Source organism: Berghia stephanieae, chromosome 1 (genome assembly GCF_034508935.2).
Source record: "Berghia stephanieae isolate SIO BIC M18660-M18661 chromosome 1, UCSD_Bste_1.3, whole genome shotgun sequence".
In the NCBI taxonomy this organism is placed as follows: domain Eukaryota; kingdom Metazoa; phylum Mollusca; class Gastropoda; order Nudibranchia; family Aeolidiidae; genus Berghia; species Berghia stephanieae.
In genome coordinates, this window is record NC_088360.1 from 128910920 (window position 1) to 128926509 (window position 15590).

General features: G+C 37.3%; 1 long non-coding RNA gene across 1 annotated transcript; it reads left to right on the forward strand.

Annotated features, from left to right (window-relative positions):
- Nucleotides 1–644: 644 nt before the first annotated feature.
- On the forward strand, nt 645–3780 carry LOC144963134 (uncharacterized). The gene is made up of 2 exons (XR_013643570.1): nt 645–1395; nt 2525–3780. It is a non-coding gene; the product is annotated as an uncharacterized LOC144963134 (long non-coding RNA).
- Nucleotides 3781–15590: the final 11810 nt, after the last annotated feature.

Below are 15590 nucleotides of genomic sequence, written 5' to 3' on the forward strand. Positions count from 1 at the left end.
GGTGTGTCAGTTCTTGGAAAGGGAAGTCGATCGCTGGCTGTCACAGTCACTTTCAACAACGGAATAAGTAAATTTAAGTGAATTTCTTCAGCGGTTCTCATAACTTTACGTTCCAGGCAGGAGTGTTGAAAAATAAATGCATTTTTGCCTGAAAGTCTGCTTCATATATTTTTATGATTTTATGGCTGTCTAGGCTTTTTTTTTTCTCTTTAAATTAACGCGTTAAATTAACGAAGTGGCAATTCGGACTCAGAGTCTGAATAGTCTCCCGTGGCTATTCGGACTCAAACCCCAATATACGTGCCATAAGTAGCCTATCCTGAACTTGAATGTACGTGCGCAAACACAGAAGAGAGACAGTACGAGCAGTAGCAATAGGTGGAACTGAATAAAAGCAGAAGAGTTCAGAAGAAATTCTATTTTACCGGTATCAGACTGACACAGCTGATTTCCTTACTGTCGAAGGATTGTTGCTCTTCTAACACTATCAGAATTTTATTTTATTCAGGTTCAAGTCCGAATAGCCACAGCCTTAAAGAGAGCACCTACTTTGGCTTGTATATCTTCACCATCATCTTTGTCTCCACCAGGATATCACCTCCATCTTGACAAAAGTAAGCTTTGAAAAGCACATCAACGAGAAAGTGAAAAAGGCAACTGCAATGTTTGCAACAATTCGCCGAATATTTCAATACCTAAATGAAGATACTTTCATTCCACTGTACAAAGCATTAGTGCGAACACACTTGGAATATGCCAGCTCAGTCTGGGCACCATTCAAAAGTAAACACATTGAGCTCATAGAAGGCGTCCAAAGAAGAGCTACCAAGCAGATCTCGAGTATGAAAGGGATGACATACGAAGAGAGAGATTAAGAAAACTGAAACTACCAACACTAAGTTATAGAAGAATAGGAGGTGACATGATTGAAGTGTACAAAATGTTAAATGGAAAATATGACCAAAAAGCTGGTAATCTACTTAAACTCTGGCCTGAGCACAGGAACAAGGGGCAACTATAATAAGAAACTTTTCACACAAAGGGCCAGACTCGATGTGCGCAAGCATAGTTTCGGCGTTAGAGTGGTTCAAGTTCAAGTGTGGAACAGTCTACCAGAGAAAGTTGTCAGTGCTAATAGGCTTCCTAAGTCGTGACGTAATCCTGCGCAGCAACGCATGGCAACAAACCGGCTGGCTCTAAACAGTCGAGAAAAATGGCTGACACGAACTCTATTTCCATTACCGCCCTTATGAAATACTTCTCCAATGAGCATAAAGTGTCTCGCGAGGTGAAAATCATCATCAGTCAGGTCCTGTTTTGACTTTCACTTACTCAGATGGCTTGATGTTCGGCAAAGTTCAAGCCAGCATGAAGAATAAAGAGTATTCTGTGAAGGTAAGTCATTTCGTCTTCTCATTCTCACTCTCAAAATCTCACATCTCCGTAAAACTACTGTTGGACTTTGAGTTTAGGCAGATTTAGTATATCCAATGGAAAGATTTAACTGTTTACGTCCGATTTTAGTTAGGGAGAGAGAGAGGGAGTCATTGAATTATTGTGTTTTTATCTTATGGACCACGGACTTTGAGTCTTTGAGGTCTTAGTCTTGCTTCGCTAATTTTCGTTGCTATTGACTATAGTCTACTACATACTATTTAGTATCGTGTTGTAACCTTTATTATAATACTCATATGAGCATCACAATCACCAATCACGCTAGACATTTTATCATACTTCATGTGGGGCAGCGTGGATCAGCGGTACGGTTTTTGCTTCGTACCCGAAAGGTACCGAGTTCGTTCACCCGCCGCTGCGCTGTGTGGCCTTGAGCAAGTCACCTCGCCCTAGCTCAATTTGCGGCGCTGCACCGTGGTTATTCCAGTCTTCCCTGGGAATAGACCCTAGAGATAAATTTCCTCTATGGGATGAATAAAGGATTTATTTAGACCAGTGTTAGTCACGGTAAACTAAACTTCCTATTGGGTTAAGGTGTAATGTAAATGTTGCTGCTTGAAACTCGAAGAAATCAATAACATTGTGAAATTGAATGTGAACTTCAATTTAATATACGAAAACAGATAAAATGGACGTTTCGGGTTTCCCCCTTATCAACAAAGCAAGATGAATGAAAGAATCACTTAATTTGTTTTTTTAATTGAGTTTTTATACAGCGTAATATCCACTAAATGTGCTCAAAGTGCTTTACAAGGGGTCCCTGGCCAACAGCAACATTTAACATGTAAGACGGGACATGATGCCTGTTGGGCGATATTACAATTTTTTCGGACAGAGACAACGCCAGGTACTCATTTGACACCTGAGTACGGTGAGAGATTGTGAGTAAAGAGCCTTCTCCAAGGACTCAACTATGTGCCGAGCGAGGCCCAAACCCAGGACCTTCTGATCTGAAAGCGAGTGTCATACCACAAGACCACAACAGACGTTTTATTAGTTTGTTTGTTTTTTGCCTATTGAGCATGGTCGCAGCTCTAAATTTGAATCTTTTATTCTTTTACTTCCACAGATCTATCTTGATGATGCCTTGGGTTGATTCAGTCCAAAACTAATTTGTGTGGTTTTATTTAACAATGTTAATGACATTGAACATACATTGATACAACAATGCCATAATTTGTCATGTTTATCATGTAAAATCATGTATGGACCTACAAAACCATTATTTTGAATGGTGATTTGATGACGATGAACAAAATATGTGTGTTGTACAAAATAAATGGCAAAGCTAACAAAATGCAATCTCCTTAATAAGAGGAGACTGGGGATTGACAAGTGCTGCAACAAATTGAAAAATAATATCAGATGTTTCTCTTAACATGGTTGGAATATATGAGAGGATGTTAACATTTTTCAGTCTTTCATTAGCCCTCTCAACATGAATTCTACATGAAGCAATTTCTTTTGTTAATAAAATCTCATTTTCAGTAAATTTATTATGTAAAAAGGGAGGGATATTTACAGTTACTCCTTGAGGTAAAATATCTTGAATCAGGATGGGGTTTTACCTTTATTACCTTTATCTGCTAAAATTAATTCTCCAGGGCTTAAAATTAAAAGTTTTAGTAATCCACAATTTTGTACAATGACCTTATCCGAGACAGACCCTGGATCATGTTTAGAAATAAAATTTATCACACCATTTGGACTTAGACCAACAAGAGCTTTAACAGAATTCATGGACCTATAAGAAGAATAAGTTAACCGTTGTTTATCCATTTCTTTAGGAATAGCAATTTGGTCATCTGTACAATCAATGATCATTCTGCAATTTGGAAATCTTAAAAATGATGATGGAGCTGATAGTTTATTTTTATGTCTAGAAGGGCATGTAACCTTCATAACATTTTCAAAGAGAAGCGTATGGCTTATGTAAAACATGAATAAAAGTTTGTATAATATTTGTTATAGTACTTTCACTAACGCTAAACAATTGTGAAATATGAAGGTTAGCGTAGTTCTGTCTAAGTTTCATAAGTGTAATAATGAAAATTTGGTCTTTTAATGCAACTGTCTCTTCCTGAACTTCCCATCTACTATAATAAATAATGTTACCTCTAAAGCACTCAACATATTGAACAATAATATTAAATATTTTAAAAGAATGTACACCTGTCTCCATTCGAAGAACTTTTTCTGTAAGGCTTGAAACAGTGTAAGTGCGTTGAATCTAACTTAGTTGGGTTTTTTAAAGCTAGCTATTTCCTTATTTTTGTCTGTAATTTTTTGTTCTTGAATTAAATTTGTTGTTCTATTTAAAATATCCTCACTTGTTCTACAATCTGTTTTTTTTTAAAAGATGGAATCCTGTGATGATGGTGACGAGAGTTGAGATGATGATGAGGGAGAAGATAATGAGGATGATGATGAGGAGGAAAATAATGATGATGAGGAATCTGGTTTTTTTAAAGGTGGGACTTTGTGATGATGATGAAGAGAGTTGAGCTGATGATGATGATGATGATGATGATGATGATGGTGATGATGATGATGATGATGGTGGTGGTGGTGGTGGTAGTGGTGGTGGTGGTGGTGGTGGACTTCTTGATGTTGGTGCCAATTGAGATGGGGTGGGAATTCCTTTTCACTTTTCTTTTCTTTCTTTCTGGCTCTGATGGAAACAATTTATTTTTATTTCTGTCAAACAATTCAGGGAGGTTGGCTTTGTCACCATCTCTGAAGTGACAAGAACACACTCTTGATGATGATGTTGGATCTTTTGTCCTTTCACCTGAAATGAAAAGATTAAAAAAAAAAAACAATAATTCTGTTGGGCATATTGGGTATATTATTTAATTTGATAAGTACTTTGTTTTAGACTATCTTGTTTGACACCAGCTCAATGCATGATAAATCAAAGGTGTGCAAGAGACTAGGTTACTGGTGGGTCTCTCGCCTGTCTTTTATGAAATCGCACATTCAGCAAAATGTCGCACTTCCTCATTACTTCTTTTGATGATTTTGACTAGGTATATATAAAAATAAGAATTCTTAAATTTACACAGTTAAAGTTGATCTTGGGGTTGAGTGTGGCAAGACTTGCGTTTTCTCTTTATTTCAGTCAGTACTGTACTGGACAGTGCGGTGATGGAAACTTTGGAGTGTCAACAATCGGGCACAGGTAAAGGAGAGAGGTCCCTGCCGCCATCTTGCTTTGTTCACACAGAGTTGCCACCTCGGCTGTCGGGGAGGGGAGGCATGGCAGAGAATCAGAGAAACTTTCCAAAAAAAAGAGGAAAGTATGTGTGTGTGTGTGTGTGTGTGTGTGTGTGTGTGTGTGAGAGAGAGAGAGAGAGAGAGAGAGAGAGAGAGAGAGAGAGAGAGAGAGAGAGAGAGAGAGAGAAAGAGAGAGATCTGCGTGAGGGGAGGGGGGGGGGAGAGGTTGCGTTATTTTATTTATTTATTTTCATTCAGTTTATCAGCCTTAACATCAAAACGATTGAGATATCATTTTTGCTTCAACTTCAATAAAAACCTAGTTTGGAATTTTTATTTATAATTTCGTGCAATTGTACACTTTAATCATAAAATATAGGTCTACGTAAGCTAGAACTTGACCTAGATCTGGACTACGAACTCTATCAAATGTTCGACGAGGCGTGCGTGCTTACCTGACTAAAGTGGTCCACTTTTTCTTCAATTTTTTGTCTGCCTGTCCATTTGGAAATCTGTAAAACTTGCAGGAGTGACTCTCTGACTGGTGTAGACAATCTGGTACAAAATACTGGACCATATTTAAGATAAAAATTGTTTTTTTGAGCGATTTTCCAATTATTCCTTGCCTGGACCAAGCACGGATTTTTTTTGTTTAGAGCCAGCCGATTCGTTGCTAGGCGGACGTGACGTCAGACTGTGGAATCCTATTCACTTAACTCATTCAAGAACAGACTGGATAGCTATTGGAAAAACCAAGAAATCTTCTATGATGACAAGGCTAGCATCACAATCACATTCTGTCTTCACGGTAATCTGCAACAGGAAGAAACAAAGATGACACTTGAGTCCAGCAACGAGGATCATTGAGAACCTGTGCTGGAAATCATCTCTAAATATCTAAGTAAAAGTAATCTCGCACATGCTCACCTGACTACTTTTAAATGTGCCCCCCCCCCCCCCCCCCCCCCTGAGGTTCACGATTTGTTTTTATGGCGGTTTATATGTGCATATTTTAAAGGGTTTTATGACAGTTGCGACACATGTGATTTCAGCGGCAGACACTATTAAAAAAAGTCTAGATGTATCAAAAGTACACGAGAATAAGTAAGACAAAGAGTAAGAGGAATGGTTCAAACTACATATAAGGAACAAATGTAGATCCCAAGATCACATTATCAGTGTACTTAGTTTAACTGTCATGGCAGTTTTTTGCATCGCTTGCGGCCGCAAAATTTGCTATTTTTTGCAAATTTTCGAGATTTTGCAACAAAAAAAGAAAGAAATATTTTTAAAAAAGGAACTGTGTGTTCAGTTCACCAGTGGACTGAAAACACAGCTGTGTATTCAGTCCACCGGAAATAAAAATATTTAAAAAGGACCAATTGGATTCAGTAGTCTGATGTCACGCCCCCGGCAACGGCGGCCATCTTGGTTCTAGACAAAGAAAATCATTACTTTTTATTCTTCAAGCTGGCTAGAACCTTTCATATGTCTTGTGATAAGAATGTATAAAAGTCAAAAACAAGATCATATTTATAATGTTTTTCTCCTCTGTAGTATACACTTTTATGCTCGTCGGAGAAGTATTTCATAAGGGCGTCCGCCGTTGTTCGATAGTTTAGAGCCAGTACGGAGTTATAGTTAGACACCGAAGCTCGCCGACCGAACGACTTGCCCAACACGTGACCATTTTTTTTCTCGCGTCCTCTCGTCTAATCTCGTCACTCCGGAATAGAAAGAGGAGGCGGAGCTCATATGATATAACGCAATGAAAGTTCTGTCCGATGACGGGTGGGGGGATATCACCTCTCCAAAACTTTCCTTATTATATGAGATCTTGAGATTCTTATCCAATCATCGATTGCTCGTTTGACAGTTCGCTTGTGAACAGTTAGGAGACCATCTCTTGATTTATGGGCAGGCGGCTTTGCGTAAAGGCGGTGAGTGTTGTATATATCAAAGAGTACCGCTGACCGATGGGTAAATAGTGGTTGTGTAACCCAAAAGCCCTGCCGTCTCGACTGCAAGGTCTTGTATGTAATAGTTGCGTCACCATCTCAAGGCTCAGGAATTAATTAGTGAGCTGATTAAAACAATGTGGTTTTCAAATTTATCGTATACGTAATCATTTGGAAGCTAGAGAAAGGTGTTTTTGTGTAATCCCTTTCACACACACACGCGCGCGCGCGCACACACAAACATATACAAACAATACACAAACAATACACATCCCTGGTCATCTATTGCCTATATTATTAATGTTAATATATACATCCCATGCTGATTGACACTACCCCACACCCCCCAACCATTTCCACCATCCAAGTACCAGCGGCCTTTTCTCTTTGATTTCGTATCATGGTCTACCCGAAGCCCAACACCTCGATCGTTTGTGGGTCAACCCCCCCCCCCTCCCCCACCTTCCCCCGTAATCCATTTATAATTTTCTCTCTGTATAGAGCGCCACATGCACAATTATATACTATTGAATGACACTGACCTTGCCCCTCCCCTAACACAAGCCAACAGCAACCCAAGCTATCCTCTATCACGTGACCTTAGATCCGATGCTGCATACCGCTTGAGAGTCTTCACTATCTAGATCTCGTTCATGGTCACGTGAGAAGGCTATATCCGTTCGGGTTCGGCGTTCGGCGTCTCGTTCGACCCGATTTCGTTAAAAGCCCAGTGTTACTAAGTTACCATGCGTCATTAGGAAGGAAGTGACGCTACGACAATTGCATCCTATTATCGTCTATACTTACCTATATCGATAGGTAGTGACGACTTTGATACTGAGCCTATTATAGGCATTATCAGAAATGGGCAGGCATAAAATTTATAGCAATTCAACGGCTTAATAATATCATTTACTGTGTTTTACTTACTCTCGGAAAATCTTGATTGAGAGTTGTTCGAAACCGGGTGCCTGAAATAGATCTCAATTCTCGAAACCGATTTATCAAACATTGACGAGATTCTTACCGTGGCTGCGAGATAGCCATTGGCCAAAATTGGCCACACAGAGAATAATGTTTCTACAATTAATTTAAAATTAACATTTATATCTATTTTTAATTTTTCCTTGTCCTTTCGAATTGTTTGTGATTATCAAAACCGATAGATTTTCCAAGGAGATCAGAGTTTTATTATTGCTTGCCCAAGTAAGGTTCTATTTTGTCACTTTTCACATCGATCACTGGCCTCGAGTACGGCTGTGCTTCCTTGGAAAACTCATCGGTTTCGATAATCATAAAAATTCTAACGGACTAGGAAACATTGAAAAATAGATATAAATGTTAATTTTAAATTAATTATAGAAAAATTATTCTCTGTGTGGCCAATTTTGGCCAACTTGGCCAGGCCAATGGCTATCTGGCAACCATGGTAAGAATTTGTCTATTTCAGGCTCCCTATTTCGAACAACTCTCAATCAAGACTTTTCGAGAGTAAATAAAACGCTGTAAATGATATTATTAAGCCGTCAAATTGTCATAAATGTTATGCTTGTCCACTTCTGATGATGCCTAACCTACAATAGACTCAGTATTAATGTCGTCACTATCGATTAAGGTAACAAGTATATACGATAATTGGTCCTTTTAAAGTATTTTTATTTCCGGTGGACTGAATACACAGCTGTGTTTTCAGTCCACTGGTGGACTGAAAACACAGTTCCTTTTAATAAAAAAATATAGTGGGGACCAGCGATGATAATCTTCCGCGGAATTCTGGGATTTTATGATTTTTTGCTCCGTTGTTTTTGTCATGTCAAACATTTTCTGCTGAGTGGTAGTTCAGGGAAAAAGAACAAATGGCCTCTATCATTTTTTGACACCTCTACTCAGTTGCATGAATTTTGGTGACACTCCTTTATTTATGACGTTAGTCTAGACATGTATGGTGAACTAGCTTCTGGACGGCGACCAACTGGCCGTCCAGCTCTGCGCTTCTATGATGTCTGCAAACGAGACATGAAATTGACAGGCATCGAATCAAACACCTGGGAGTCGCTTGCTGACGACCGCAGCGGCTGGAGATATGCGGTGATGGAGGGAGTGAAGAGAGGTGAGGAGAGGAGAAAGATGAAGTTTGAGGAGAGGAGAGCAAGGAGGAAAGAGAGGCAGCAGATCCAAATACCAAACACACAGTCAAACTATGTGTGCAACAACTGCGGTAGAGACTGCCATGCAAGGATTGGTCTGCTGAGTCACACCCGTCGTTGCTCTCAACAAGACTGATGAGACTAAAAGCCATATAGGGCGCAAACCATCGTCTCTTGAGACGGAAGGATGTCTACAGTCTAGACACACTGGCGCCAAATGTCAAAAGTAACACAAAACACATGGTGGCCATGAATGAGAAGATCGAAAGGGAAGGGGATGGAGCAAATGGGTGTAAATATTTGTGTACTTTTTAGCTGTAGCATGATAGTACATTTGGCGATTTTATACGTTTTATAAGCGTGTTTTTTTCTTCTTCCATTTTATTTTTGTTTGTTTGTTTTTGTCTTTGTTTGATTGTTCTGAAATTGTTAATAGAATTCCTTACAATTAGTGTCTAATTATAAAACAATTTTTTAAAAAAATTAAAAATCCTCTCTCTCTCTCTCTCTCTCTCTCTCTCTCTCTCTCTCTCTCTCTCTCTCTCTCTCTCTCTCTCAGCCACCCTTCTATCTTCATATTATGTTTATAGAGAGATAAGTTAGGCTGATCGATTTAAGAAATCATTGTTTATAGGCTAATTTAAATTTGCTTCGTTAATGGAATATGTTTTGCAATTGATTAGAGATTCTTATTTATAAGCACAAGGTTGCAATAATACAGACACTAGCCGGGTTTGTTATGTAAAAACAAATACCTTTTGGCCAAAAGTTTATCATAATCTCTTGATATAGTGGACGACATTATAGGCCTCTAAAATGTTTAATTGGAAATGACAATTCATTAAATTATATTTATATTTGCAAAAGGTCAGGACGTGTCTAATGATCAGAAGTGCTTTAGGACTAATATTAAATAACTATGAATAGCTATGTTATATTTGCATTAGATTTGGGCTTGACTGATGGGCTGGTAGATTTTCCCCCTTTTTGACAAATTGTCATTATCATCACTGGGGGACCTGTGCTTGTGTCAAGATGAAACATTTAGATTAGATAATCTCAAAATGAGTACACTGATACAGTAGAACTCGGAAATAGCGAGTTCGACGGGTCCACTCCTGATTACTCGCTATTTCCGAGTTCTCGCTATTCCCGAGTTGCCAGGAAAGGTTATAATATTGCTGGTTATTCCCCTCAGTGTGTAATTCGAGTAAAAGCCGTCGCCCCTATTTCAATTTCTTCACAGAAGTGGCAGAATGCTTGTTTTTTTGTGGGTTTTTTTTTTAATTTTCAAGTAAAATCATGACTAGAAAAAAAAAAACAAGAACATAGAAGTGTGTGTGTGTGTGTGTGTGTGTGCGTGTGCGCGCGAGTGTTTGTATGCACTCGGCATGTTTGATGAGGTAAGCAAGCGCATCACTCAATCACTGACCCATTGAAATAATGGTTCCACACTCCCCTCCCTCGCTGATCGTGTCGTTCGTTAACGCCGATGCTACTCGCTGACCGATGCTGCGAAGTGAGGCATGTTGACATGTGCTTACCTCGCGCGTCGCGTGGCACCACATTAGGTGAATAATTGACCCCCACCCCCAATACACACACACGCACACAAACCCAACCCCCACCCAAATTTGTTTTGCCTATTATGTACTACTACAAACTAGGCTACTATGTAATATTACTCGTAACGAAAAATAAGAAAAGAAAAGAGGCTAGGCTAAAAATATTTAAATTGCCATTGTCTCTTGTTTTGCTTTACTTCATTCGCAGTCCTATGCTGGGGCAGGAAATGATCGTTATTTCCGAGTTGACCTCTTTTTCATACTCGCTACTTTCATGCTAATTTTATTGACTCAAATAAGGGAAAAAAACGGGGATTTAGATTTTACTCGCTATTTCCGAGTTCTCGCTATTTCCGAGTACGTTACTTTCATGTTCTACTGTAGCGTGTTCTTCCTTTTTCTTAGGTACTTTAATTGTAATTCTACAACTTTTTACTAGATCCCATTTTCTTCCTTTTAGCTGGAGCTGATATGACCTTACATTTGTTGCAAGTGCCGTGAAACCCTTAAAAACAAACAAATACCTTTCTCTTTCATGAACTAATTATGGGTTTTTAGGAAAATTAATCGTAAATTTTTGCAAAATTTGCTTTAGCTTGCAAAATTTGGGATTTTTTTTGTCGCAAAAAACCGCCATGTCAGGTTTAAGACTACCTGAATGTCTCATCCAGGCACAAGCACATGATCCCACTAAAAGGATTATATTCAAAATATTTACAAAACAAAAGGTATTCGAAATTAAAAAATAAAATAATATTACCAGTACATAACAGTAACAGAGAGATGATTTACAAGAAAAAAAATAATCTGGCAAAACGAATACAATATTACACCGTTTCCTTCTCGACCAAGGACATGACAAACCAAGCAATCTCATTCCAAGGCAAAGACATTTTCTTTCTCAGCCAAGGACCTCAGTCAGGGCCAGGACAAAACCAAGTACAGGACTTAATATTATTCCAAGACAAATACAGAAAGCATCGAAAAAGGAAATAGAGAGGGATAAAAGACAGTAAAAAGTGACCTCCCCGCCCACTATGGAAGGTCAATAGACTCCAACCACATTGGAGGTCAAAGTGCCACGCCCAACATGCGAGGTCAAAAGATTCTGCCCACAATTGGGGTCAAACTCAAAAGGCCCAACCCAAAATACCGCATTACAGCGATGGATCACCTATCGTAAAATGAAAACACAAGACACATTGTCAGTTGGCTCATATTATTAGTAATCAAAATATATCACTATACAATATCATCATATCCTTTTTCATTATTATCATACTAGTATTATTATCATCGACAAAAGGACTCAATAAGTAACAATTGAAAAGCCCAGGAAGTCAAACTGAAATGCAAATATACGATCGTGGAATCGTTTTCATCCAAGGTAAAATTTAATAACATCATTGACTGAAACTGAAATAGTACATACATTTGGGCAAGGTACTCTTAATGTACATGTGCGAATACACAAAAATTGTAGCCTTATAATGAATGGGACATTTGGGAGGAAAAGATTTAAATAGTGTTCTAACTCTAAGTATATTCAAACAAACAATCTTGAACACAAACGATAACATAAAATAAAACAATATTTTCAGAAAAAAAAACCCCAATAAAACCAACCAAACAAACAAAACAAAAAACAAAAACAAAACACAACAAAAACACATAACAATAACAAAACCGATGAGATAAAATTTAAATAAAGGAATCATAAAAGAAGGAAATGATAAATAAGGTAAGAAGTAAATAATAGTGAATGAATTATCTGCCATTAAATTCGATAGAATTCGACTGCCTTGTTAAAAGAAAGAAAAAAAAAAAAAAAAAAGAAAACCCACATATTGACCAGATAACTCAAACTTCAAATAATAATCGATTAATGATGATGATAATTCATAATAACAATACTACTACTACTACTAATAATAATGTTATAATGAAGGTGATGATAGAGGTGGTAGAAATTATTAAGGAATAATAAAGTTCAACCAAAATCAGGAAAATAACTGGAAATCAAAGAAATTGGGAATAAGAACAAAATTTAGAAATTTCCCTATAAAATTGGGATAGTTGGCAGGTATGCACTCATTTCATAGAGTATTGGTAACACAACCAACCTTTTCACTCTCAAATTTTAAAAATCCTGGGCATTTGAATAGCGCAATATTCACTTAATACGCTCAAAGCGCTTTACAAGGGGTCCCTAGCCAACAGCAACACTTAACATGTAGGACGAGACATGGCGCCAGTGAGGTGATGTTACATTTTTTCCCCAGCAGAGACTAAGCTGTTAACGGCAAGGTTCACATTTTACATCTGAGTATGGAGAGAGAATGTGAATAAAGACCTTTTTCCAAGGATTCAACTATGCACCACTCAAAGTGGGACTTGAACTTGGACCTTCCAGTCCGAAGGAGAGTGCCATAGCACAGGACCAAAAAGCTGGACATATTTTATCTTTTATTCTAGTTTTAGACAACGGCACAAACATAGACCTGAGGGTTATTGGAATGTCATGTGATAAAAAAATATGCATATCGCAAAAACATTACAGTGGACCTCAAATTCAACTAGATCAGTCAGGCGACTAAAGGCCAGTTCTACTGAACTTGAAGAATCGTTGAATACAAGTTACATTTATTGTTACTTTGCATCATGTATAAAAGTGAAAAAAAAACTATATTCAAATTTTTAATTGTATATCTATTTTTCTTGCTAGAGTTAGTGAAGAAAAACAAACAAACAAAAAGCTTTTATATTGTATGTCATCCACAACAGTATGTACAAGACGCAGAAAACTTAATTTTAAGTTTAAATTGTGATATTTAAGTATTATTAAAATTATTAAAAAGTTGAGCTTTACTTCATGATCTGCAGAGAGCTAAAAGTTTGTAGTTATAGTGATTTTGACTATAAATTCAATTTTCAGCATCACTGTCATTCAGATATAATACCTTATTGAGATATTTGGTCACATATTAGTATCCTTAAGAATATCAGAGCCCTCTATGGATCAAAATGTTGATTGTATAGAGAGGTCCACTGTGCCAATACAGTACTCGCTGGAATATAGCACACTCTGCAATACAGCACACTGGATGGAACAGGGTGATTGAATTTTATCAGTTAACTCCCATGATAATCCAATAAATCGGCACACTCAGATAATAGCATGCTTTTTGGCTCCATCCGAGAATGTGCTAGAATCCAGAAAGTATTGTATAATATTTATGAAAATCATTACATTCAAATGATGAAAATGGTTATAGAACACACCATTCAATTGGTATGCAACACACATACAAATACACACACACACACACACAATTGAGGATTTATATAGCGTAACAACCACTTCACGTGCACTCAAAGCGCTTTACAATGGGTTCCTGACAAACAGCAACACATAATATGTAGAACGAGACATGATGCCTGTTTGACTATATTACAATTTTTTCCCTGACAGAGACAACACTGTTAACGGCCAGGTACTCATTTTACACCTGTTCTGTGAGTGAATGTGAGTAAGGAGCATCTTCCAAGGACTCAACTAGGCTCGAACCCAGGACCTTCCGGTCCGAAAGCGAGTGTCATACCACAAGACCACATAGCCCTAATAATAACAAGGAATCCACACGCTGCTTGACTAGAATGTCATAAGGTCAACATCAACACATGTAATTAATACAGATTTGTCAACTGGAAACAATTTGAGACAAGAAATCACTGATGGAATACATGGGATCTGTCTTATTACATTTATTTACATTCCTAATAAGTTATCTGCAACACTCTGAAAAAAACCCAACAAAAAACGCATTAAAAAATTTTGGCCAGAAAACTTGTCCTTTAAATATCGATAGATTAAAATGCCCTCGTCTTGTCAAAACTCTCAAACCTGAGACTTCAAAAAAAGTCTTCAATGAAATCCCAGGCTTGACAGTTTAGGTTTTAATTGATAGATATTTGAAGGATGAGTTTTCTGATCCAAATTCTATTTTTCTTTCTTTTTTTTTTCAGAGTATGGCAGTAATAAACAAATAGCTGCAATGTCTTTACCAAAGCTACAAACTGAACACAATCTTCTCTTTGTTGAATTTTTGATTGAAATATCGCAAAATTAAAAAATAGTTCTCACACAAAACTCAATGAATTAAAATGAAATACATAAAAAAGTGATGATCTTCAGGGTTTAAACAGGGAACAAAAAAACAATTTTAAAAAGGAAAAATTATGAGTACAATGGGAAATAATAATGCAAATATTATCATGTTTCATAGACGGGGGCCTATAATAGACAGGGGTGTCAAGTGAAACTGGACTGGGCTGACAACTGAAGAATAAAACAGAGCCATTTCCATTTGCCTCTTATTCTTATTTGATGACACAGGAAGAAGTAGTCATATTCAAAGAAACAAAACCAAAAAAAAACCCCACAAATACACACAGAGAACGAACCAAAAAAAAATACAATTTTTAAATGCGATTGAAATAGTTTAAAATAAATTTGTTACAAGTGACAAAGATTTAGATTTTGTCAGTGCTCATGTGCTACAAATGGTCTGTTACGGTACTAATGCTGTTTGGTAGGTAACTGAGTGACAAAAGATAGTTAAGTACAACCTGTTATTGGGAGTTCTAATATCTGAAATGGTAGAGCATACAATTCACACACAAAGGGACCCGGATCAATCCCGGTTGAAGTCGTGATATTTTTTCTGATCTCTGCTTCCACCAAGCAGTGACTGGGTAGATGGTACTGTCAGATCAGGTGGTATGTACTTTGCGATAGACTAGTGCCCTATCCTAAGGGTAGCATGCAATTGCTACTATCTGTTTAATGTTCATGGAAGCATGATAAACTCCGACTCGATGGGCATTATGGATCTGAGGGATTACTTTAAAAAAATACTTAACTAACTATGATGCTTAAATTTTATAATAAAAATATCAGTACAATCCGTATTGGAGGTCAAAATCAAAGGATTGTCTTGAATTTGATTGTTTACCTTTTGTTGTGCTATGACTTTGACAAAATTGTATACACATAATGATTGTTAAATAACAATAATTAAATTGAATAGAAGATACAGTTAAATTTACAAAGACAGATTATTTTGATGTTTTAGGTTTCTCCTTTGTCAACAAAACAATGAATGAGACACTAAGGATGAATGAGAGATAAGAGGATAATGTTGTTAAGGCGAAAGAATAAAAAGGAGAAAGCCGAAACATCCACATCA